Below are 24,463 nucleotides of genomic sequence, written 5' to 3' on the forward strand. Positions count from 1 at the left end.
ACCAGGTGTTCAACATATGAATGATTTTTATCTCTATGCAGTTTGCGAAATGCCTGATAAGAGATGTGTTATAAAAATGAAATCTTGTGGTCTATTATTATGATTTAATAATATGTAGGATAAACCTTTAACTCACCAATAATTTTGTTGACGTTTTAAGCATGTTTATTCTCAGGTGATTATTAAGAGCTTCCGCTGTTGCATACTAAATTAAGGACAAGATTTGGAGTCCATGCTTATATAATATTGTTTAAAAACTGCATTCAAAGACTTATGTTGATGTGTAATATCATTGTAAACCATTATGTAATGGTCGTGTGAAAAATGCTATATTTTAGATTATCATTATTTGATAATCGTCGTAATATTTTAAAGGTTATGGTTTGTTTTAAAATCGAATGCAGTCTTTGAAAAACGTCTCATATAGAGGTCAAAACCTCGCGACGAAATCAATTAATATGGAACGTTTATAATCAATATAAACGGGACATTTCAGTTGGTATCCGAGCGTTGGTCTTAGAGAACCAGAAATTTGCATTAGTGTGTCTTATCGAGTTTGTTAGGATACATTAGTGAGTCTAGACTTCGACCATTTTTTCTTTAAAAACGATTGCTTAACACTTTTGATGGAAATTATATATTATTAACATGTAAATATTATGTGATATATTAACCTCTTAATGTGTTTGATATTGTGTGATAGATGTCTACCTCTAGTACAAATCCCATCGACTCACCTAATAATAATGAAGAGTCGAATATAATTTGGGAAGATTCACAGATTCCCGAAGAGGAACCGAAAGAAGAGGAACCGGAAGAAGAGGAACCGGAAGAAGAGGAATCAGAAGAGGAGGAACCGAAAGAAGAAGAGGTTCTGGAAGAAGAAATATTGATACCTATAGTAAATCGATTAAATAAAAGAAAATCCTCAACCAACGGACCAAAGTTAATAATGGTCAATGGTGTTTCCGCCGAGGAAGCAAAATATTGGGAAGATTATCAAATTTTCAATGAATCGGATCCCGATGAGGATTCCGATGCTGTTATAGAAATTACCTCGACCCAATTTAATAAAGCGAAAGAAAATAATAAGGGAAAAGGTATAAAAATAGAGAAACCCGATTCCAACCCCGATGAACTTTATATGTATCGGCAACATCCGTATTTCCTAAAATGTAACAATGACCCGGGAACCTCTAAACCACCAGGTTTTTCTAAACCATTATGGAAAACGACAGCTCGTATTAGGGGAGCATCATATATCCCTAGGAAATTAGCAAAATGAACCAAGTCCGAAGAAGAAGAAACGAGTGAGTCGGATTAAAGAGTTGTAATCATGTTGTGTAATATATGTAATATAGTGTGCTTGTACTTTTATGTTCTATGTAAAAATTGCTTGTATTATTTGTTAGTTATCTTTTACGAATCTAATCCTTGTCTATTTTACAGTATAAAAACAAAATGGACGTTAAGGGTAGACAACCGAATATTTTAGAAGACCTACCAGAGGATATGATTGAGGAAATCTTGTCTAGAGTCGGTCAGAATTCATCAACACATTTAGTTATGGCGAAATTAACTTGTCAAACATTTGAAAGACTTTCCAGAAATGCCTTAGTTTATAACAGGCTTTCCTTTGATAGGTGGGGTATATCACATTGGGGAGACCGTAAGTTACGCCGTATTTTCTTTAAACGTTAAATGCGGGGAACTCAAATGCAATTTTACGCTACAGGTTAAGAACCTATTTTGACTCAACATATCCCAACATGGGATTTCGTGAGTTAGAAAGAGCTTTTAACATGCAACATAAAGAAGCATGTTATGCTTACGAGTTAATAATGTTCGCTTCTCATCAAATTGAGAAAAAGAACATTGGGTTGCAACTTTTAAATAAAACATTCACACAAGTGATGGACTCGGTAGTTGAGATGAGAAACAAGGTTTTTAGATTATTACGGGGCTGTTGGACATTACGAAACCCTCGTACTTTTGATGACATTACAACATGCTGTCTTGTCAACGGTCATAACGGTTATGTTCCACAAGATCAAGGATGGGAAGTAGTTATAGTAAAACCAGAATGTATGACTTGTTTCTGAACGTATGAATTACGTGTCTTTATTGCCTTTGTTGAACGACTTGCGTATTAACTAGAATTTTCGTCGCAACTGTTTTGTATCAGAGTTTTTGTGTGCTATATTTCATGCTATATGTAAAATAGCGGTATTGTAAGTTTGCAAAATATTGTATAAAAGCTTGAATGTGAAATATTATTATAATCAGTTTTCATATAGAATTGTAGTAGTTGAATTATATGTTAGCTACTAAGTATGAACTTAACGGGTAGGTATTACCCGAAATAAAACATATAAAACGCTAATATGAAGAAAAAGCTTTTATAAATGAGTTCATATTATGCTACGGAATACCATTGACTACTCTTAATATTCTATATGATTAACTTAATTCTTTTGGCTATTTTTGAAGGAAATGGCACCGAATACTCGTCAGAACTTGAACATGAGTGAGGAAGACTTCCGTGCTTTCCTTGCAGCAAATATAGCCGCAGTACAGGCTGCAATGCAAAACAACAATAACTCAGGGTCTAGCAGTGGAGTTAACTCCACAGGAAACCGTGTAGGATGCTCCTACAAGGCTTTCACTGCCTGTAAACCTCTGGAATTCGATGGAACTGAAGGACCAGTTGGACTGAAACGATGGACCGAAAAGGTCGAATCTGTGTTTGCTATAAGTAAATGTGCTGAGGAAGATAAGGTAAAGTACGCCATGCATACCTTCACAGGTACTGCGCTAACATGGTGGAATACCTATCTCGAACAAGTGGGACAAGATGCTGCTTATGCACTACCGTGGTCAGCATTCAAACACTTAATGAACGAGCAGTACTATCCTAGAAACGAGGTCAATAAGCTCAAGGTAGAGCTTAGAGGGTTACGAACACAAGGGTTTGATATTACCACGTACGAACGATGATTCACAGAGTTGTGCCTATTGTGTCCGGGAGCGTTCGAAGATGAAGAAGAGAAAATCGACGCATTTGTAAAAGGGTTAGCGGAAAGGATCCAAGAGGATATAAGTTCACACGAGCCTGCCTCCATACAAAAAGCAAGTCGAATGGCTCATAAACTTATATATCAAATTGAGAAAAGGATTAAAGAACAGGCGGTCGAAGAAGCCAATACGAAACAAGTCAATAGGAAATGGGAAGAAACCAGTGACAAGGGTCACAATTTCAATAATCAACCCAACAATCATAACTACAATCGCACCAATTTTCGCAACAACAAACGCAACAACAACAACCACCCCAGCAACAACTACAACAACCGTTTCAACAACAATAACAATCGCAACAACAACAATCCCAACAATAACAACAAGAGGCAGAAATTCTGCCAGAGATGTGAAGGATACCATCCAACTGGGCTCTGTACAGCAGTGTGTACTAAGTGTAATAGAAAGGGCCATAGTGTAACAAAGTGCAAAATCTACGGATCAATGGCTAAGGGAACAAATAATGCCGAAACAAGTTATGCAGACATTACCTGTTTCGGATGCGGGAAGAAGGGCCATTACAAAAATATGTGTCCAAATCAGGGGGACAATAATGGGAAAGGCCGAGGAAGAGTCTTCAACATTAATGCAGTTGAAGCGCAGGAAGACCCGGAGCTTGTTACGGGTACGTTTCTTATTGACAATATATCTGCTTATGTTTTATTTGATTCGGGTGCGGATAGAAGCTATATGAGTAAGGATTTCTGTGCTAAATTAAGTTGTCCATTGACGCCTTTGGATAATAAGTTTATACTAGAATTAGAAAACGGTAAATTAATTGCAGCAGATAATATATGTCGGAATCGAGAAATTAAACTGGTTAGCGAAACATTTAAGATTGATTTGATACCAGTAGAGTTAGGGAGTTTTTATGTGATAATCGGCATGGACTAGTTGAAAGAGGTGAAAGCAGAGATCGTATGTTACAAAAATGCAATTCGCATTGTACGAGAAGAAGGAAAAAAACCCTTAATGGTGTACGGAGAAAAGAGCAATGCGAAGCTAAATCTTATTAGTAATTTGAAGGCGCAAAAGTTAATAAGAAAGGGTTGCTATGCTGTTCTAGCACATGTCGAGAAAGTACAAACTGAAGAAAAGAGCATCAATGATGTTCCCGTCGCAAAAGAATTTCCCGATGTATTTCCGAAAGAATTACGGGGATTACCTCCACACCGATCCGTTGAATTTTAAATAGATCTTGTACCGGGAGCTGCACCAATAGCTCGTGCTCCATACAGACTCGCACCCAGCGAAATGAAGGAACTTCAAAGCCAATTACAAGAACTTCTAGAGCGTGGTTTCATACGACCAAGTACATCACCATGGGGAGCTCCTGTTTTGTTTATCAAAAAGAAGGATGGTACATTCAGGTTGTGTATCGACTACCGAGAGTTGAACAAACTTACCATCAAGAACCGTTACCCACTACCGAGAATCGATGACTTATTTGATCAATTACAAGGCTCGTCAGTTTATTCGAAGATTGATTTACGTTCTGGTATCATCAAATGCGGGTGAAGGAGGACGATATTCCGAAGACTGCTTTCAGAATGCGTTACGGTCATTACGAGTTTATGGTTATGCTGTTTGGATTGACTAACGCACCAGCTGTGTTCATGGACCTCATGAACCGTGTGTGTGGGCCATATCTCGACAAGTTTGTCATTGTTTTCATTGATGACATACTTATCTACTCAAAGAATGATCAAGAGTGCAAAGAACATTTGAGAAAAGTGCTAGAGTTGTTGAGGAAAGAAAAACTGTATGCTAAGTTTTCAAAGTGTGCATTTTGGTTGGAAGAAGTTCAATTCCTTGGTCACATAGTGAACAAAGAAGGTATTCAGGTGGATCTGGCAAAGATTGAGACCGTTGAAAAATGGGAAACCCCTAAAACTCCGAAGCATATACGCCAATTTTTAGGACTGACTGGTTACCACAGAAGATTCATTCAAGATTTTTCCAAAATAGCAAAACCCTTGACTGCATTAACGCATAAAGGGAAGAAATTTGAATGGAAGGATGAACGAGAAAAAGCGTTTCGATTGTTGAAGAAAAAGTTAACTACAGCACCTATATTGTCATTGCCTGAAGGGAAAGATGATTTTGTGATATATTGTGATGCCTCAAAGCAAGGCCTCGGTTGTGTATTAATGCAACGAACGAAGGTAATTGCTTATGCGTCTAGACAATTGAAGATTCACGAGCAAAATTATACGACACACGATTTGGAATTAGGCGCTGTTGTTTTTGAATTAAAGACTTGGATGCACTACTTATATGGGGTCAAAAGTATTATATATACTGACCACAAAAGTCTTCAACATATATTTAATCAGAAACAACTGAACATGAGGTAGCGCAGGTGGATTGAATTGTTGAATGATTACGACTTTGAGATTCGTTACCACCCTGGGAAGGCGAATGTGGTAGCCGACGCTTTGAGTAGAAAGGACAGAGAACCCATTCGAGTAAAAGCTATGAATATAATGATTCACAATAACCTTACTACTCAAATAAAGGAGGCGCAACAAGGAGTTTTAAAAGAGGGAAATTTAAAGGATGAAATACCCAAAGGATCGAAGAAGCATCTTAATATTCCGGAAGACGGAACCCGGTATAGGGCTGAAAGAATTTGGGTACCACAATTTGGAGATATGAGAGAAATGGTACTTAGAGAAGCTCATAAAACCAGATACTCAATACATCATGGAATGGGGAAGTTGTACAAAGATCTCAAGAAACATTTTTGGTGGCCAGGTATGAAAGCCGATGTTGCTAAATACGTAGGGGAATGTTTGACGTGTTCTAAGGTCAAAGCTGAGCATCAGAAACCATCAGGTCTACTTCAACAACCTGAAATCCCGGAATGGAAATGGGAAAATATTACCATGGATTTCATCACTAAATTGCTAAGGACTGCAAGTGGTTTTGATACTGTTTGGGTAATAGTTGATCGTCTCACCAAATCAGTACACTTCCTGCCAATAAGAGAAGATGACAAGATGGAGAAGTTAGCATGACTGTATTTGAAGGAAGTCGTATCCAGACATGGAATACCAATCTCTATTATCTCTGATAGGGATGACAGATTTGTTTCAAGGTTTTGGCAGACATTACAACAAGCATTGGGAACTCGTCTAGACATGAGTACTGCCTATCATCCACAAACCGATGGGCAGAATGAAAGGACAATACAGACTCTTGAAGACATGCTATGAGCATGTGTTATTGATTTTGGAAATGGTTGGGATCGACATCTACCATTAGCAGAATTTTGCTACAACAACAGTTACCACTCGAGTATCGAAATGGCACCATTCGAAGCACTTTATGGTAGAAAGTGTAGATCTCCAATTTGTTGGAATGAATTGGGGGATAGACAGATTACGGGTCCGGAGATAATCCAAGAAACTACAGAGAAAATCATCCAAATTCAACAACGGTTGAAAACTGTTCAGAGTCGACAAAAGAGCTACGCGGACCTTAAAAGGAAAGATATAGAATTTGAAATTGGGGAGATGGTCATGCTTAAGGTTTCACCTTGGAAAGGCGTTGTTCGATTTGGTAAACGGGGGAAACTAAATCCAAGATACATTGGATCATTCAAGATTTTAGATCGTGTCGGACCAGTAGCCTACCGACTTGAATTACCTCAACAACTCGCCAATGTACATAATACCTTTCACGTCTCTAATCTGAAGAAGTGCTTAGCTAAAGAAGATCTCACTATTTCTTTAGAAAAAATTAAAATCAATGAAAAACTACAATTCATTGAAGAACCCGTCGAGATAATGGATCGTGAGGTTAAAAGGCTCAAGCAAAACAAGATACCAATTGTTAAGGTTCGATGGAATGCTCATAGAGGACCCGAGTCCACCTGGGAACAAGAAGATCAGATGAAGAAGAAATACCCGCATTTATTTCCAGAAGATACGTGAACACCTCCAGCTGCTTAAAATTTCGGGACGGAATTTATTTAACGGGTAGGTACTGTAGTGACCCGAACTTTTCCATGTTTATATATATTAAATGAAATTGATATTTATATGATTAAGTGTTTCTAACATGTTAAGCAATCAAACTTGTTAAGACTTGATTAATTGAAATAGGTTTTATATAGACAATTGACCACCCAAGTTGACCGGTGATTCACGAATGTTAAAACTTGTAAAAACTATATGATGTCATATATATGGATATATATATATATATATATATATAGTTAACATGGTATTATGATAAGTAAACATATCATTAAGTATATTAACAATGAACTACATATGTAAAAACAAGACTACTAACTTAATGATTTCGAAACGAGACATATATGTAACGATTATCGTTGAAACGACATTTAATTGTATATATATATATCATATTAAGATATATTAATATATCATAATATCATGATAATGTAATAATTTAACATCTCATTTGATATAATAAACAATGGGTTAACAACACTTAACATGATCGTTAACCTAAAGGCTTCAAAACAACATTTACATGTAACGACTAACGATGACTTAACGACTCAGTTAAAATGTATATACATGTAGTATTTTAATATGTATTTATACACTTTTGAAAGACTTCAAGACACTTATCACAATACTTATACTTAACAAAAATGCTTACAATTACATCCTTGTTCAGTTTCATCAACAATTCTACTCGTATGCACCCGTATTCGTAATCGTACAATACACAGCTTTTAGATGTATGTACTATTGGTATATACACTCTAATGATCAGCTCTTAGCAGCCCATGTGAGTCACCTAACACATGTGGGAACCATCATTTGGCAACTAGCATGAAATATCTCATAAAATTACAAAAATATTAGTAATCATTGATGACTTATTTACATGTAAACAAAATTACACATCCTTTATATCTAATCCATATACCAACGACTAAAAACACCTACAAACACTTTCATTCATCAATTTTCTTCATCAAATTGATCTCTCTCAAGTTCTATCTTCAAGTTCTAAGTGTTCTTCATAAATTCTATAAGTTCTAGTTTCATAAAATCAAGAATACTTCCAAGTTTGCTAGCTTACTTCCAATCGTGTAAAGTTATCATCCAACCTCAAGAAATCTTTCTTATTTACAGTAAGATATCTTTCTAATACAAGGTAATACTCATATTCAAACTTTGATTCAATTTCTATAACTCTAACAATCTTATTTCGAGTGGAAATCTTACTTGAACTTGTTTTCGTGTCATGATTCTGCTTCAAGAACTTTCAAGCCATCCAAGGATCCTTTGAAGCTAGATATATTTTTCTCATTTCCAGTGGATTTATCCACAAAACTTGAGGTAGTAATGATGTTCATAACATCATTCAATTCATATATATAAAACTACCTTATTCGAAGGTTTAAACTTGTAATCATTAGAACATAGTTTAGTTAATTCTAAACTTGTTTGCAAACAAAAGTTAATCCTTATAACTTGACTTTTAAAATAAATTAAACACATGTTCTATATCTATATGATATACTAACTTAATGATTTAAAACCTAAAAACACGAAAAACACCGTAAAACTGGATATACGCTGTCGTAGTAACACCGCGGGCTGTTTTGGGTTAGTTAATTAAAAACTATGATAAACTTTGGTTTAAAAGTTGTTCTTCTGGGAAAATGATTTTTCTTATGAACATGAAACTATATCCAAAAATCATGATTAAACTCAAAATGGAAGTATGTTTTCCAAAATGGTCATCTAGACGTCGTTCTTTCGACTGAAATGACTACCTTTACAAAACAACCTGTAACCTGTATTTCTGACTATAAACTTATAATTTTTCTGCATATATTCATAAACTTAAGTTCAATATGAAATCATAGTAATTGGATTCACTCAAAACGAATTTAAAACGAAGAAGTTATGGGTAAAACAAGATTGGATATTTTTACTTGTTGTAGCTACGTGAAAATTGGTAACAAATCTATACAAATCATATCCTAGCTAACTTATATTGTATTATACATGTATTCTAATATATTATGTAATCTTGGGATACCATAGGCACGTATGCAAATGTTTTGACATATCATATCGACCCATCTATATATATTATTTGGAACAACCATAGACACTCTATATGCAGTAATGTTGGAGTTAGCTATACAGGGTTGAGGTTGATTCGAAAAATATATATACTTTGAGTTGTGATCTAGCCTAAGACGTGTATACAATGGGTCGTGGATTGGGTCAAGATAATATATATCAATTTATTTTTGTACATCTAACTATGGACAACTCGTTTTAGGTTACTAACGAGGACAGCTGACTGAAAATATTTAAAACATTAAAACGTATTAAAAAATGTTGTAAATATATTTTGAACATACTTTGATATATATGTACATATTTGTTATAGGTTCGTGAATCGACCAGTAGCCAAGTCTTACTTCCCGACGAAGTAAAAATCTGTGAAAGTGAGTTATAGTCCCACTTTTAAAATATAATATTTTGGGATGAGAATACATGCATCTTTATAAATGTTTTACAAAATAGACACAAGTACGCAAAACTACATTCTATGGTTGGATTATTAAACCGAATATAGCCCTTCAATTCTGGTAGCCTAAGAATTAGGGAAATGGCCCCTAATTGACGCGAATCCTAAAGATAGATCTATTGGGCTTAACAACCCCCATTCATGTTATGGATGGTTTAGTACTTCGAGATTATTATACAGATGAGAGGTTCTGTTTTGGGGATATTCTATGCATTAAGTTAACGTCGGTTACCAGGTGTTCAACATATGAGTGATTTTTATCTCTATGCAGTTTGCGAAATGCCTGATAAGAGATGTGTTATAAAAATGAAATCTTGTGGTCTATTATTATGATTTAATAATATGTAGGTTAAACCTATAACTCACCAACAATTTTGTTGACGTTTTAAGCATGTTTATTCTCAGGTGATTATTAAGAGCTTCCGCTGTTGCATACTAAATTAAGGACAAGATTTGGAGTCCATGCTTGTATAATATTGTTTAAAAACTGCATTCGAAGACTTATGTTGATGTGTAATATTATTGTAAACCATTATGTAATGGTCGTGTGAAAAACACTATATTTTAGATTATCATTATTTGATAATCGTCGTAATATTTTAAAGGTTATGGTTTGTTTTAAAATTGAATGCAGTCTTTGAAAAACGTCTCATATAGAGGTCAAAACCTCGCGACGAAATCAATTAATATGGAACGTTTATAATCAATATGAACGGGACATTTCAGTTAATGAAGATAACACAGTTAAGGCTAAATCTTATGTTAAACCATACCAACCATCGCTTCCTTACCCGAGTAAAATGAGAAAAGAAAGACTTGAAGCCGAGCAATCTAAATTCTTGGATATGTTTAAACAAATAAATGTAAATCTTCCTTTCATTGATGTGATTTCAGGAATGCCAAGATATGCTAAATTCTTGAAAGATCTAATCACAAATAGAAGAAAAATGGAAGAACTCTCGGCTATTACAATGAATGTTAATTGTTCTGCAGTGTTGTTGATTAAGATACCAGAAAAATTATCTGATCCAGGAAGTTTCACAATTTCATGTTTTCTGGGAAGTCTTAGTTCAATAGAAGCATTGGCAGACTTAGTTGCTAGTATAAATTTAATGCCGTATTCACTATACGCTAAACTAGACCTCGAAGAATTAAAACCAACACGAATAAGTATACAACTAGCCGATCGATCAGTAAAATATCCTAGAGGGATAATGGAAAACATGCTAGTTAAAGTTGGTACTTTAGTATTTCCAGTAGATTTTGTTATTCTGGACATGGAAGAAGATTCTCGAGTTCCTCTCATATTAGGAAGACCATTCTTAAACACGGCTAAAGCAATAATAGACGTGTTCGGTAAGAAACTGACCCTAAGTATAGAGGACGAGAGTGTTACCTTTTCAGTTGATAGAGCCATGCAACAACCGCAATCTGCAGATGATACATGTTATTGTGTTCAAACTATAGATTCACATGCAGAATTGTTAGAAGAATTTCCAGAATTACAAGGAACAGGAGAATGTTCTTTAGGAGAAGGAACTGAACCAATTGATGAAGCTGAAATGTTAGCTACACTCATGGCTAATGAATACGAACCAACAATAGAAGAACTTCAAATGTTAAAAGAGGAAGACAAATATCGATACAAAACATCGACAGAAGAACCACCGATATTAGAGTTAAAGCCACTTCCAAACCATTTGGAATACGCTTATTTACATGGTGAATCTGAATTACCTGTAATAATATCGTCTTCTCTTACGAAAAATAAAAAATCTTAACTCATTTCTATGCTAAAAGCTCATAAACCAGCTATTGCATGGAAGATTCATGACATAAGTCCTTCGTATTGCACACATAAAATTCTTATGGAAGAAGGCCATAAAACCTATGTGCAACGCCAACGAAGACTAAATCCAAATATGCAAGATGTTGTTAAGAAAGAAATTATTAAACTGCTAGATGCAGGTTTAATTTATCCAATCTCTGATAGTCCATGGATAAGCCCAGTTTAATGCGTACCTAAGAAGGGTGGCATGACTGTCATCACAAATGAAAAAAATGAGCTTATTCCTACTAGAACTGTAACAGGATGTCGTGTTTGTATTGATTATAGAAAATTAAATGACGCCACCAGAAAAGATCGCTTTCCCTTACCTTTCATTGATCAAATGTTGGAAAGATTAGTCGGGAATAGTTACTATTGTTTTCTTGACGGTTTTTTCGGATATTTTCAAATTCCAATCGCACCCGAGGACCAAGAAAAAACCACGTTCACGTGCCCTTATGGTACTTTTGCTTACAAACGCATGCCATTTGGACTTTACAACGCCCCTGCAACCTTTTAAAGGTCGCATGATGGCAATTTTGCACGACATGATAGAGGAATGCATGGAAGTTTTCATGGATGACTTTTCAGTCTTCGGTGATACTTTTGAATCATGTCTAGTTAATCTTGAACGAATGCTTATTAGATGCGAACAATCAAATCTAGTACTTAATTGGGAGAAATGTCATTTCATGGTTAAAGAAGGCATCGTTCTCGGTCATAAAATCTCAAAGGAAGGAATTGAAGTGAATAGAGCTAAAGTAGATGTAATTGCTAAACTTCCACATCCCACCAATGTTAGAGGAGTTAGAAGTTTTCTAGGGCATGCCAATTTTTACCGACGTTTCATAAAAGATTTTTCTAAAATTGCCACTCCTATGAATAAACTCCTAGAAACGGATGCTCCATTTATCTTTTCGGATGAATGCATCAAATCTTTTAATATTCTTAAAGAAAAACTCACTAATGCGCCGATCATGATAACTCCAAATTGGAATCTACCATTTGAACTCATGTGCGATGCAAGTGATTTTGCAATGGGAGCCGTTTTAGGACAAAGGATTGAAAAACGATTTCAACCTATTTATTACGCTAGTAAGATGTTACAAGGAGCACAAACGAATTACACAACTACTGAAAAAGAACTCCTTGCTATTGTCTTTACTTTTGACAAATTTCGTTCATATCTCGTTCTAGCTAAAATGGTGGTCTATACTGATCATTCTGCTCTTAGATACTTATTTTCAAAACAAGATGCTAAACCACGATTAATCCGTTGGATCTTACTCTTACAAGAGTTCGATATTTAGATCCGAGACAAAAAGGGAGCAGAAAATCTCGCCGCTGATCATCTTTCTCGTCTTGAAAATCCTGAAATAGAAGTTCTAAATGAATCGGCCATACAAGATAACTTTCCTGATGAATATCTCTTGAAAATCGATTATAGTGAAATTCCATGGTTTGCAGACTATGCAAACTACTTAGTATGTGGATTCCTTGAAAAAGGGTTGTCGTACCAAAAAACGAAAGAAATTCTTTAGTGATATAAAACACTATTTCTGGGAAGATCCACATTTGTTTAAAAGTTGTCCCGATGGAATAATCCGCCGATGTGTATTCGGAGATGAAGCTAGTCAAATCTTAAACCATTGTCACACAGGACCAACATGAGGGCATTATGGGCCTCAACTAACAGCAAGGAAAGTCTACGATGCTGAATTCTATTGGCCTACAATTTTCAAAGACGCACACCTTCTTTGTAAATCCTGTGATGCTTGTCAAAGGGCCGGAAAAATAAGTCAACGTGATGAAATACCACAAAATGTCATTCAAGTATGTGAAGTATTCGACGTTTGGGGTATTGACTTTATGTGTCCATTTCCAAAATCTCTTAATAATCTCTACATTCTCGTTGCCATTGATTATGTATCTAAATGGGCGGAAGCACAAGCTCTCCCAACTAACGATGCACGAGTTGTAGTCAACTTCTTAAAACGTCTTTTTGCAAGGTTTGGAACACCGAAAGCTTTAATAAGTGATCGGGGTACTCATTTCTGTAATAATCAACTTGAGAAAGTTCTCAAAAGATATGGAGTAACTCATAAAATCTCAACCGCTTATCATCCACAAACAAGTGGACAAGTTGAAACTACCAACCGAGCATTAAAACGTATTCTAGAGAAAACCGTAGGATCGAATCCGAAGGAATGGTCCATGAAATTGGAGGATGCACTCTGGGCTTTTCGAACAGCCTACAAAACTCCAATTGGCTTTTAGACTCATTTACGGAAAAGCATGTCACCTTCCTGTAGAAATTGAGCACAAAGCATTTTGGGCTTTGAAGACATGTAATCTTGATTTACATGAAGCTGGACGTCTAAGATTAAGTCAACTAAATGAATTAGAAGAATTCAGACATGAAGCATATGAAAATTCGTTAATCTATAAGGAAAGAACGAAGAAATGGCATGATAAAAGAATCAGAAATTCAAAAGAATTTAAAGAAGGAGACAGAGTTCTTCTTTTTCAATTCACGATTCAAGCTATTTCCTGGAAAATTGAAATCAAGATGGTCTGGACCATTCTTAGTCAAAAGAGTTTTTCCATACGGAACAACAGAGTTAATAAATTCAAATGGGATTGAATTTAAAGTTAATGGTCACAGATTTAAACATTACATACATGATCCAATGGAAGTTGACAATGAAGTCAATCATAATTTCACCACCCAAGAAAACCCTCAGAATGAAAACATAAATATGTTATCAACAACATATGAAAAACAAAATTTGGAAGATGGGGAAGCTTCAAATTGGAGTGATGAAGAAGAATTTCTATACAAACCTCCCATTCCAAGAAATGAAGAAAAATGTGAATAAGAAGTTCAAGTAGAAGTGGAAGAACCAAGAAAAGATCACCCGGAAAAGGTGAACAAACCAATCTACTTACTAAAGTAGGAGACCCAGGTGAATTTATCATTTCTTGCTTGCTTAATGATGGTGCTATGTATAATGGACTCGCAGATTTAGGAGCAAGTGCAAATGTTATGCCTCTTTCCTTATACAAAAGATTAGGTGTGGGTAAATTAAGACCAACCAAAATAGATGTTCAATTATTTGACCAAACCATTAAACATCCGGTTGGAATAGCAAACAATTTACTTGTTAAAGTGGGAAGTTTGACCTTTGTTGCAAACTTCATAGTTATTAATATGGAGGAAGACCTTGATATTCCTCTAATTTTAGGTCGCCCATTTTTACCAACCACCGAAGCGTTCATTGATGTAAGAGAAGGTAGAATGACACTTAGGGATGGTGACAAATCGGTCACCCTTGTGAACCGAAAGTTTAGATCTCCACCAACCAAAACTGTTGAACCAATAAAAATGCCTAAGTGTGGGGAAGATGAAGAAGCACCTAATGATGAACCGATAACAAAGAACCCCGTTGTTGATACGAAATTAGATGAACCCGTTTTCAACTGTTCAGCGAAGAAACTTTATAAACGGATTCAAGATGCTAGGATTAAGGGGAACTTTAAGTTATGTAACCGATTAGTATCCAATTTTTCACCTAAAGAAAAGGCAATGTTAATTGAATTTGTGAATGTTACAGAGGAAATCAACAAATGGCTTGAAGCAAAAGTCAGAGATATACAAGTTGTTGATGGTCCAATTGAAAATGAAGTTAATCACAATTTCGATACCACAGCTAACTAAGTGTGGGGAGAATAAAGTCTTTTTAAGGATAATATATATTTCTGTTAGAGTTAGATTTTCTGTTTTCATGTAGTTCTCGAAAATGGAATCCGAATGGTCTTTCCCTAGCAGAACCTAAAGAACTAGTCTTCTCCCCTATTCTAAATTTTTATTTCTTTTAGGTTTTACGAGATGAAGAATTCCTTTAATTTGAACCATGGTCTACTACTACACGCTATGATTACTAAACGTAATAATGACACACTCCTGAGTGACGTGGTATTCTTCATAAGAGGCAAAATGGAGGAAGTGAGGAAAGAACTCAGGAACAATCATAATAAGATACATTTCGGTAAAGGAAAATCAAAATTCGCAACAAAAAGAAGAGCACAACACCTTGAAAGATGTCATAAATGCGGAAAATGGTCACATGAAGGGAAATGTTCGAACAATCAAACACATTCCAATACCGAATTCGTTACTTTATGCAGAGAAGGACCGTTCATATGTTTAGAAGAAAAGTTATTGAAAATTCGAGGTTACGCTTACATAGCTATGGAAAACCAAATCGAACGAGTCTCCTATGAGTCGGTTAAAGCAGGTCACTGAGAATTCTTTCTCACAGGTAAGTATGTACAGTTTTTATTTTTGTTTTTATTTATTGCTTTTAACCTTTTGATAATAAATGCTGAATCATTCGCTATAAAGTATTAAATTGACATTCAATAAAATTAGGTATGCAAAACCGATATTATTGATATCATACAAAAATTTATTACATCACTGCGAAATTTACCGTTTATTCATAAGGTATAAATATCTTTAATCAATCAATCCAAAATATTTTAAAAATTTGTCACGTGTAAAACTAGGTAAAATAGCCGAAATTACTTTACCCAAAAGAGGGACGTATATTTTTGATGATATTTGATTGATTAAAGTGGAATAAAAGACCAAAAAGATTTTTAATTTTAATTTTTACCTTATTTTTAAAATTAATATATAAATATTAAATTAATATTGTAAATCTTTTAAATCAATATATTTAAGTTTGTAAATATCTTAAAAATTAATATTTTTAATATAAGTTTGTAAAACTAAAATATATAAATATTAATAATATTTATATGAAATCTTATGCATTTTAAAATTTAAGTTTGGTATGAATTTAAAAACAAAAATTTACTTTATTTCATTAAGTTAAAAATATGATTTCTAAAATTCGTCGTAAGTTGAAAACTAGGTCATGGAACCAAATTTGCTTTACCCAAGGGTGGGGCGAGATATCATTATTTTTAATCTTATTGATTTAAAGTATGCCAAAAACATTTAAAACACCAAAAAATCTTTACTTTTAAAACAATCGCTTTAAAATGACAAATTTTAAAATTTTGTCGAGGGACGAACTAGGTCAACGTACCGAAACGCCCTCATTCTAGTAAAAACAAAATTTTAAAATTAATTAATTATTTGTTTTATAAGTTAATGGTTTTATAAAAAAAAAAAAAAGAAATCCGCACTCGCGGAGTTTTGTGTGATCCTACATCCGCACTCGTGGAGCAATGAAATCCCAGACCAGGTTAACTGGTCGAACAGACCAGTCTACATACACACACTGTAACAACCCAGCTTTTTCCGTTACTTCCGTTAACCTTCCGTTAGTTTATTTAACGGCGATTATTTAACTTTTATGTGTTTATGTGTAATAAATGCATACTTGATCTTCGGAGGGTTATAATAATTAATATGGGTTGATATTAATTCAAATAAATATTTCGGATAATGAAATACGATAAAAACGATACGATTTTGATAATAGCTTTTTGAGCAACGAAACGCTCGGGTTTATTTTAATAATTAATATTATTAATTATTAACTTTTTAAAATATTTAATTTATTGGGTTTTTAATAAATTAAGCGATTGATTGCGTTTAACGATTGAGTTAGCGTTTCGGGCCTTCGGTACGACTAAACGACACTTAAAACGGACCACGATTACACGGAATTGCAAAACGAGAGCCCGGGAGACACCCCATGGGCCCATTCGGCTGACCACTCCCATCACACCCCTTTAATTTCTATTTTGGGCTTATTTGGTATTAGTGTAGTGTGTTAGGGCCCTAATTTAATTTGCTAGTTAATAAAACACTGCCATAAACCTAAACCTAGCTAATCCAGTCGACTTTTCTTTCCCTCTTCCTCTCTCACAATCATTGCCATCACCACCATACTATCACCATCAATTTTTCACTTTTTGATTAAACCTCAAGAACAAACGTTGCAATTCTCGATCTCCTCTACGCGTTGGTATAATTCTTTTAGCAATCTAAGGTATAATTACATGAACCCTAATTCATAAAATCTGATTTTTATTGAAGTTTCATAGTTATGTTGTCAATTGCTAAAGTCTATACGCGTACGTGTTAATCGTTATCGTTATTTTGATTGTTTGATGCGCTAGGGTTTAAAAACGAATTTGTTATTGTTTGATCAGAAAAATTAAGTTTTTCAAATGTTAATTATTATGTTATAATCAGATTCCTTGCGAAAAACTATTGAGTTTAGGCTTTGGATTCACTTGATTTCGTTTCCGTATGATTAAGTTATGTCAATTTGAATTATCGTTGTGTTTTTGTTGCTTGATCAGAAATCTGGTATTGATAGACAACGAATTGGCATATGAGACTTATATCACTGGAAATATAATTTAAAAACACTCAATTTAGACTAGGATATCATGTCGTTTGCTTATGTATAGCCCGAGATATGCTTGATTAGTGTAAAAGTAGTTTTGTACAGCACTTGCATGAAAATAACCTTGTATGATAAAATGTGTTAACTTCTGTGATTAAAGCTTTGCATATTTGAAAAGTAGACCAAAAGTACTTCATCTTTAATGTGTATATCATAGGATAATTGTATCTAGATCTTCGGATAATCGCGTGCGAATGTGACTAACTAAATGAGAATCGAATCTGTTACTTGCTCACGGTTTTGTACTCTGTAGATTGTGTTTATTGTATGAGCATGTACGCTTCTGGAAAATGAAACTTAACATGATATTTGAATTATTTTTAGTTTATATCAATCTCTGAAACCTTATGCATTGGGCACAATAGAGCCATACTTTATGTGAATTCTGATTTGAGCTGAAAACTGAATGTTCAAATTGCACGAATAAACTGTACAAATTGGGTAAATAAAAGTTTCTAGATTTTTGATATGTGTTACTTTGATTTGTCTTTGAACTATGGCCACTGGTATTGTATCAATTTCATGTTCCTAACTCCGGTTATAGCCAAAATGAAATCAGTGCACGGTCAGAAACTGACTTGGCAAACCCCAAATATATCCCTTCTGATTCCTGACTTTTAATTGTCGTATAAGTCCCTGGCCAGACTTTTAGAATTGATTTTAAGTATATTTATGATCTGGAGTTTTTCATGTTTACTTAAATTTTGTACTATGAGATAATGTGCTAAGTATGCTACGTGTTCATGAACTTTGTGCATGACGATAAACTGAAATTGTGAAAATGATCATTCATGACCTAAAACGTATTGTTTGACTTAGGTTTGACATGTTGACCAATATTTGACATGAACTTACTGATGTTGACTTTAGTTGACCACATTGACCAAGTTTGACTTTCGGTTTGACTTCGGTTGACTTTGTTTGACTTGCGTGAATTACTTGACTATATGTTGACTTTTACTTTGAAACGCGTCGAGTCGAGCAATAAGACAACGTACACTATGAAACCACACTTATTTAAGATATATATATTGACCAACCTAAATACGTATACTTAGGTTGCATTACTTGGCTATGAACCGTACAAGTTAATTGTCCACTTTTCAATCCGAGCTTTATTCAAAGGTGAGTCTACAGTCCCGCTTTTTACATGTTTTCAGGGATGAGAATATGAACTGTTATACTTACATTATCAAATGCTTTTGTATTGACATGAGAACTATATATGCATATTGAGTTTGTTCAAAAAGCCTCTAGCTTGAATACTTTTAATACCATCGGTGTAAGCACAATTTAGATGGACGGATCCGTTAGGTTGACAACCTCACCCACTATAAAAACTGTGGTGCATTTACTTTGAACATTAAATACATTCGAACAAGTGTATAATATTTTAGGAGGTAAAGGCGGGTATAGTGGCTTCTATACTCGGGTCATTGCTAGTATTCAGGTGCTCAGATTATGCAAACATTAAAATCTCATGGTCAAGGGAACTTAAACTATTTTCTGACAATTGTTTTTAGATACTATAGAACGTTATTTAAAACTGTGGTTTATGAACAATTGAGATAGAAACTTGTCATGGTATTGTCTACAAATATTTGAAGCTTGACATGATAGTGTCAACAAACTTTTTAAACGGGACACAGAGTTGTTTACAAACTTTTAACATTGAACCTTGGTGGTCTTCCACTATTAAACGTTTTCGAAATGTATATCTTAAACATGCCGTATTATTTACCTAAAACCTGTAGATTCACTCAACATTATTGTTGATCTGTTTTGCGTGTTTTATTCTCAGGTATTAATTGCTTCCACTGTAAATTGTTGCCGTTACGTAGAAGTCAAGCCAAGCACTGGGACCAGAGTTAACGTTCTGTCAAAGGGATTTTGACGGGGTGTTACATATGGTATCAGAGCTTTGGCTATAGAGAACTAGGATACATTAGTGTGTCTAATCGTAGGGCGCATTAGTGAAGTCTAGTCTATAGCCGTGTGTCTTGGATGACTTTTATACACCATACCTACACTATTTGCTTCACAATACGACATGTAGGACTACACCCTATATCACGTACATATACACCCTATACCCATATAATATGGACTTGAACTAAACATTATAGTACGAATCACATACGTACCCGCGACGTGAAGTTTAACTAAATTAAGTTGATTACGCCATCTTGAACTTATGGAGTGATGTCGAATGGAAATGTGAGATAGCGTAATGTAATGACCGGGATTACATTACGGTAACTCATATAGAAGTTCCGACATCGCAAAATAAGGAATTGGGTTCGAGTCAAGTAGGTTACTTGGATGAACAACGTTTAGAACACAAACCGTATAACCTCAAATGTGAGTAGAAACTTACACTGTGCAAATTAATTGTTATTATAACTTATAAGTAACTTATAATCATGACACAACTTGTCACTGTTCGACACTGTCTGTCACCACCGATCACTACTTGTCACTACAAAGACATTACTTGAACACACTCGTCATCTCATACCACTACTCAGTACTGTTTATCACTGTCAACTACTACTCAACGCCGCCTCTCACTGCTAGTCATGACTGATCACTACTTGTCATTACTAAATACTACTTATTGCTACCCGCTTGCTACTTGCTACTACTCAATACTACTCATTACTATTTACCACTACTAAGTACTACTCGTCACTGCTAACATCTCTGCGTTTTACTACTCGCTGCTGTGCATCACAACTCATTAATGATACGTCTTTAGAGGAGGAATTCCTGATAACAGCCCGCACAATACGTAGTAGGTATTGTCTACTCGACTTTCATCTTACCTATCATTCAACCACCCACCATTCATGATTTTGTTTCCCAACACGAGCCTACCTATTGATACATATTATGCCCTATTGGGTGCATTAGTATACATGTGTATATAATCATGATACGAGCACGCTATCTAATAACTTATTCGTCACTGCTATCATCACTGCTTATCCCAACCCATCGCTAACACCATCACTCATTACTACTAGTAATACTACTTGTCACCGTATCCTTTCTCATTATGTTCCAACGTACGTTTCTTAAGCGACAATCATTTTCATTATACCCACAAACATTACCAACCAACTTTGAACACATCGAACCACACCTCATCTATTTACCGCAAGACACACACTCCTGGGAGTTTGTACCAACCCTTTTCGATTAAAAATCAGATTTTTGTTTGAGTTGCCATTACACCTTGTTCATTTTCATTTTCCATGAAATTCGTCACGTTCTCACTCATCAGCCATAATGTTTGTATATGCTGTCAACACCGGTGCTGAGAGAAGGCTTACGCTATAGAAGTTTGGTCGCAACGTTTATAACCCTGTACCTTCCTTAGACAATGTGTACTCTAAAGAACTATTAAACTGGGAAGTTTTAACCTCGTGGTTGAAAAAAACTGGTTATCTGACGATACAACCAAGGCAGCTACGACCAGAAGGCTATTCGAATTCCTTTCACCGACGATAATGGTGTAAGGAGAGGAGATTAGTACACCGTCATGTTACATTAATTACTCGAAGGTCCAGAAGTACATGAGATGAGAATATCTCGCAATTCTGGCACATGTGAGTAAAGATGAGCCGACCTTTAAGAGACCCGAATATTTACCAACTATTAGAGATTGCCCTGAGGTTACACGTCCACCTCACCGTGAAGTCGAATTTTGGATTGATTTGGAGCCAGCAGCTGCACCCTTTACGCGTATAATATACGTACTTGCACCTTTAGAACTACAAGAGCTTCCCGTGGGGAAGAACATCAGAGTTATAACACCCTAATTTGTGACAGGTACTAAAAGGTGGGTCACATAGCCATGAATTTCCGAGTTGGAGTTCCAATCTTGTTTGTTAAGAATAAGGATGGGTCGATGAGATTGTGTATCGACTACAGAGAATTGAACAAGTTGACAATCAAGAATCGGTATCCGTTACCGAGGATTGATGACTTATTTGATCAACTTCAGGGATCCAGTTGTTATTCGAAGATTGATTTGAGATCCGGGTATCACCAATTGAGAGTCAAAGAAGCTGATGTCTCGAAGACAGCGTTTAGAACATGTTATGGACATTATGAGTTTACAGTAATGTCGTTTGGTTTGATGAACGCACCGACAGTGTTCATGGACCTCATGAACTGTGTGTGTAAGCCATACCTAGATAAATTCGTCATTGTGTTTATTGATGATATATTGGTGTACTCCAAGGACAGAGAAGAGCACGAGCAGCATCTACGATCGATTTTGACTATGCTTAGAGAGGAGCAGTTGTATGCAAAGTTCTCTAAGTGTGACTTTTGGTTACCAGAGGTACAATTTCTTGGCCATGTTGTAGGGGCCAATGAAATACAGGTCGATCCAGCAAAGATTGAGTCAGTTAAGAATTGGGAAACTCCAAAGACGCCAACTCAGGTCCGGTAATTTTTGGGTCTAGCTGGTTACTACCGGAGGTTCATCGAAGGATTCTCCAAGATCGCCCGACCATTGACCGCGTTGACTCATAAGGGCAAGAAGTATGAGTGATCAGAACCGCAAGAGTCCGCATTTCAGTTGTTGAAAGAGAAGTTAACAACTTACCCAGTATTGTCTTTACCAGAGGGAAGTGAAGATTTTGTTGTTTATGGTGATGCCTCACGTCAAGGAATGGGTTGCGTGCTTATGCAACGAAATAAAATTATTGCTTATGGATCTGCACAGTCAAAGATTCACGAGCAGAACTACACTACGCACGACCTTGAACTAGGAGCTGTTGTCTTTGCACTTAAAATGTGGAGGCACTACCTGTATGGAACTAAATTTACTATCTTCACTGACCATAAGAGTTTACAGCACAAATTTGATCAGAAACAACTCAACATGCGACAACGACGTTGGATGGAACTACTTAATGATTATAACTGCAAACCTCAATACCATCCGGGCAAGGCGAATGTTGTGGCGGATGCTTTAAGCAGAAAAGAGCGGGAGAGACCTCTTAGGGTTAAAGCTCTTAACATAGTCGTCTGTACGAATCTCACATCGCAAATCTGTGAAGCACAACAAGAAGCAGGTGAAACAAGAAAATGTCGATGTTGAATTTCTCAGAGGAATGGATAAGAAATTTGACATCAAGGAGGATGGAACACGGTACTTTTCCAATCGAATCTGGGTACCAAAATTTGGTGGATTGAGAGAACTAGTGTTGGAGGAAGCACACAATTCAAGGTACTCAATTCATCTGGGATCAGATAAAATGTACCAGGATTTGAAGGCTTTTTATTGGTGGCCAAATTTGAAAGCTGACATTGCTACCTATGTCGGTAAGTGCTTGACTTGTGCTAAAGTCAAGACTGAGCATCAGAAGCCATCAGGATTATTAACTCAACCAGAGATTCCCCAGTGGAAGTGGGAAGGTATTACCATGGACTTCATCACAAAACTGCCGAGAACAGCAGGAGGTCACGATACTATTTGGGTTATCATGGATCATCTCACTAAGTCTACATACTTTCTACCAATAAGGGAAACTGATAAAATGGAGAAGTTGGCTCAGATCTACATTAAGGAAGTCGTCTATAGGCATAGAGTGCCTATATCCATTATATCCGATCGCGACAGCAGATTCACTTCCAGATTTTGGCAGTCATTACAGAAAGCAATGGGGACTCGTTTAGATATGAGTATAGCATATCACCCCCAGACAGATGGCCTGAACGAATGAACTATTCAGACTTTTGAGGACATGTTGAGAGCGTGTGTCATCGATTTCGGAAACGGATGGGATAAGTATTTACCACTAGCTGAGTTCTCATACAATAACAGCTACCATGCGAGCATTAAGGCTGCACCTTTCGAGGCATTATACGGAAGGAAGTGTAGATCTCCCGTTTGTTGGAGCAAATTGGGGGATAGTCAGTTGACAGGTCCTGAGATTATTCAGGTGACAACTGAGAAGGTCCTACAGATTCAGGAACGACTGAGAACGGCTCGAAGTCGTCAAAAGAGTTACGTCGATGTTAGACGGAAGGACATAGAGTTCCAAGTTGGTGACAAGGTTATGCTTAAGGTATCACCTTGGAAGGGTGTTGTACGATTTGGGAAACGAGGTAAACTGAGTCCTAGATATGTTGGACCGTTTGAGATAACTGAATGAGTTGGACCGGTAGCTTACAGATTGGAACTGCCACAAGCACTCAGTGGTATTCATGACGTTTTCCATGTATCCAATCTAAAGAAGTGCCTAGACGATGATAATTTGATTATTCCTTTAGAGGAACTACGTATCGACGACAAACTTCATTTCATTGAGGAACCTGTTGAAATCTTGGGCCGTGAGGTCAAATAGTTGAAGCGAAGCAGAATTCCTATCGTTAAAGTTTGGTGGAACGCGAGAAGAGGACCAGAGTTCACGTGGGAGCGTGAAGGCCAGATGAGGCTGAAGTATCCGCAATTGTTTCCCGAGGAAACTACTTCAGCGGACGATCACTAAAATTTCGGGACAAAATTTTCAATAACAGGTGGGTAATGTAACAACCCTGATTTTTCCGT

The sequence above is a fragment of the Rutidosis leptorrhynchoides genome, chromosome 4, assembly GCF_046630445.1.
Source record: "Rutidosis leptorrhynchoides isolate AG116_Rl617_1_P2 chromosome 4, CSIRO_AGI_Rlap_v1, whole genome shotgun sequence".
Lineage (NCBI taxonomy): Eukaryota > Viridiplantae > Streptophyta > Magnoliopsida > Asterales > Asteraceae > Rutidosis > Rutidosis leptorrhynchoides.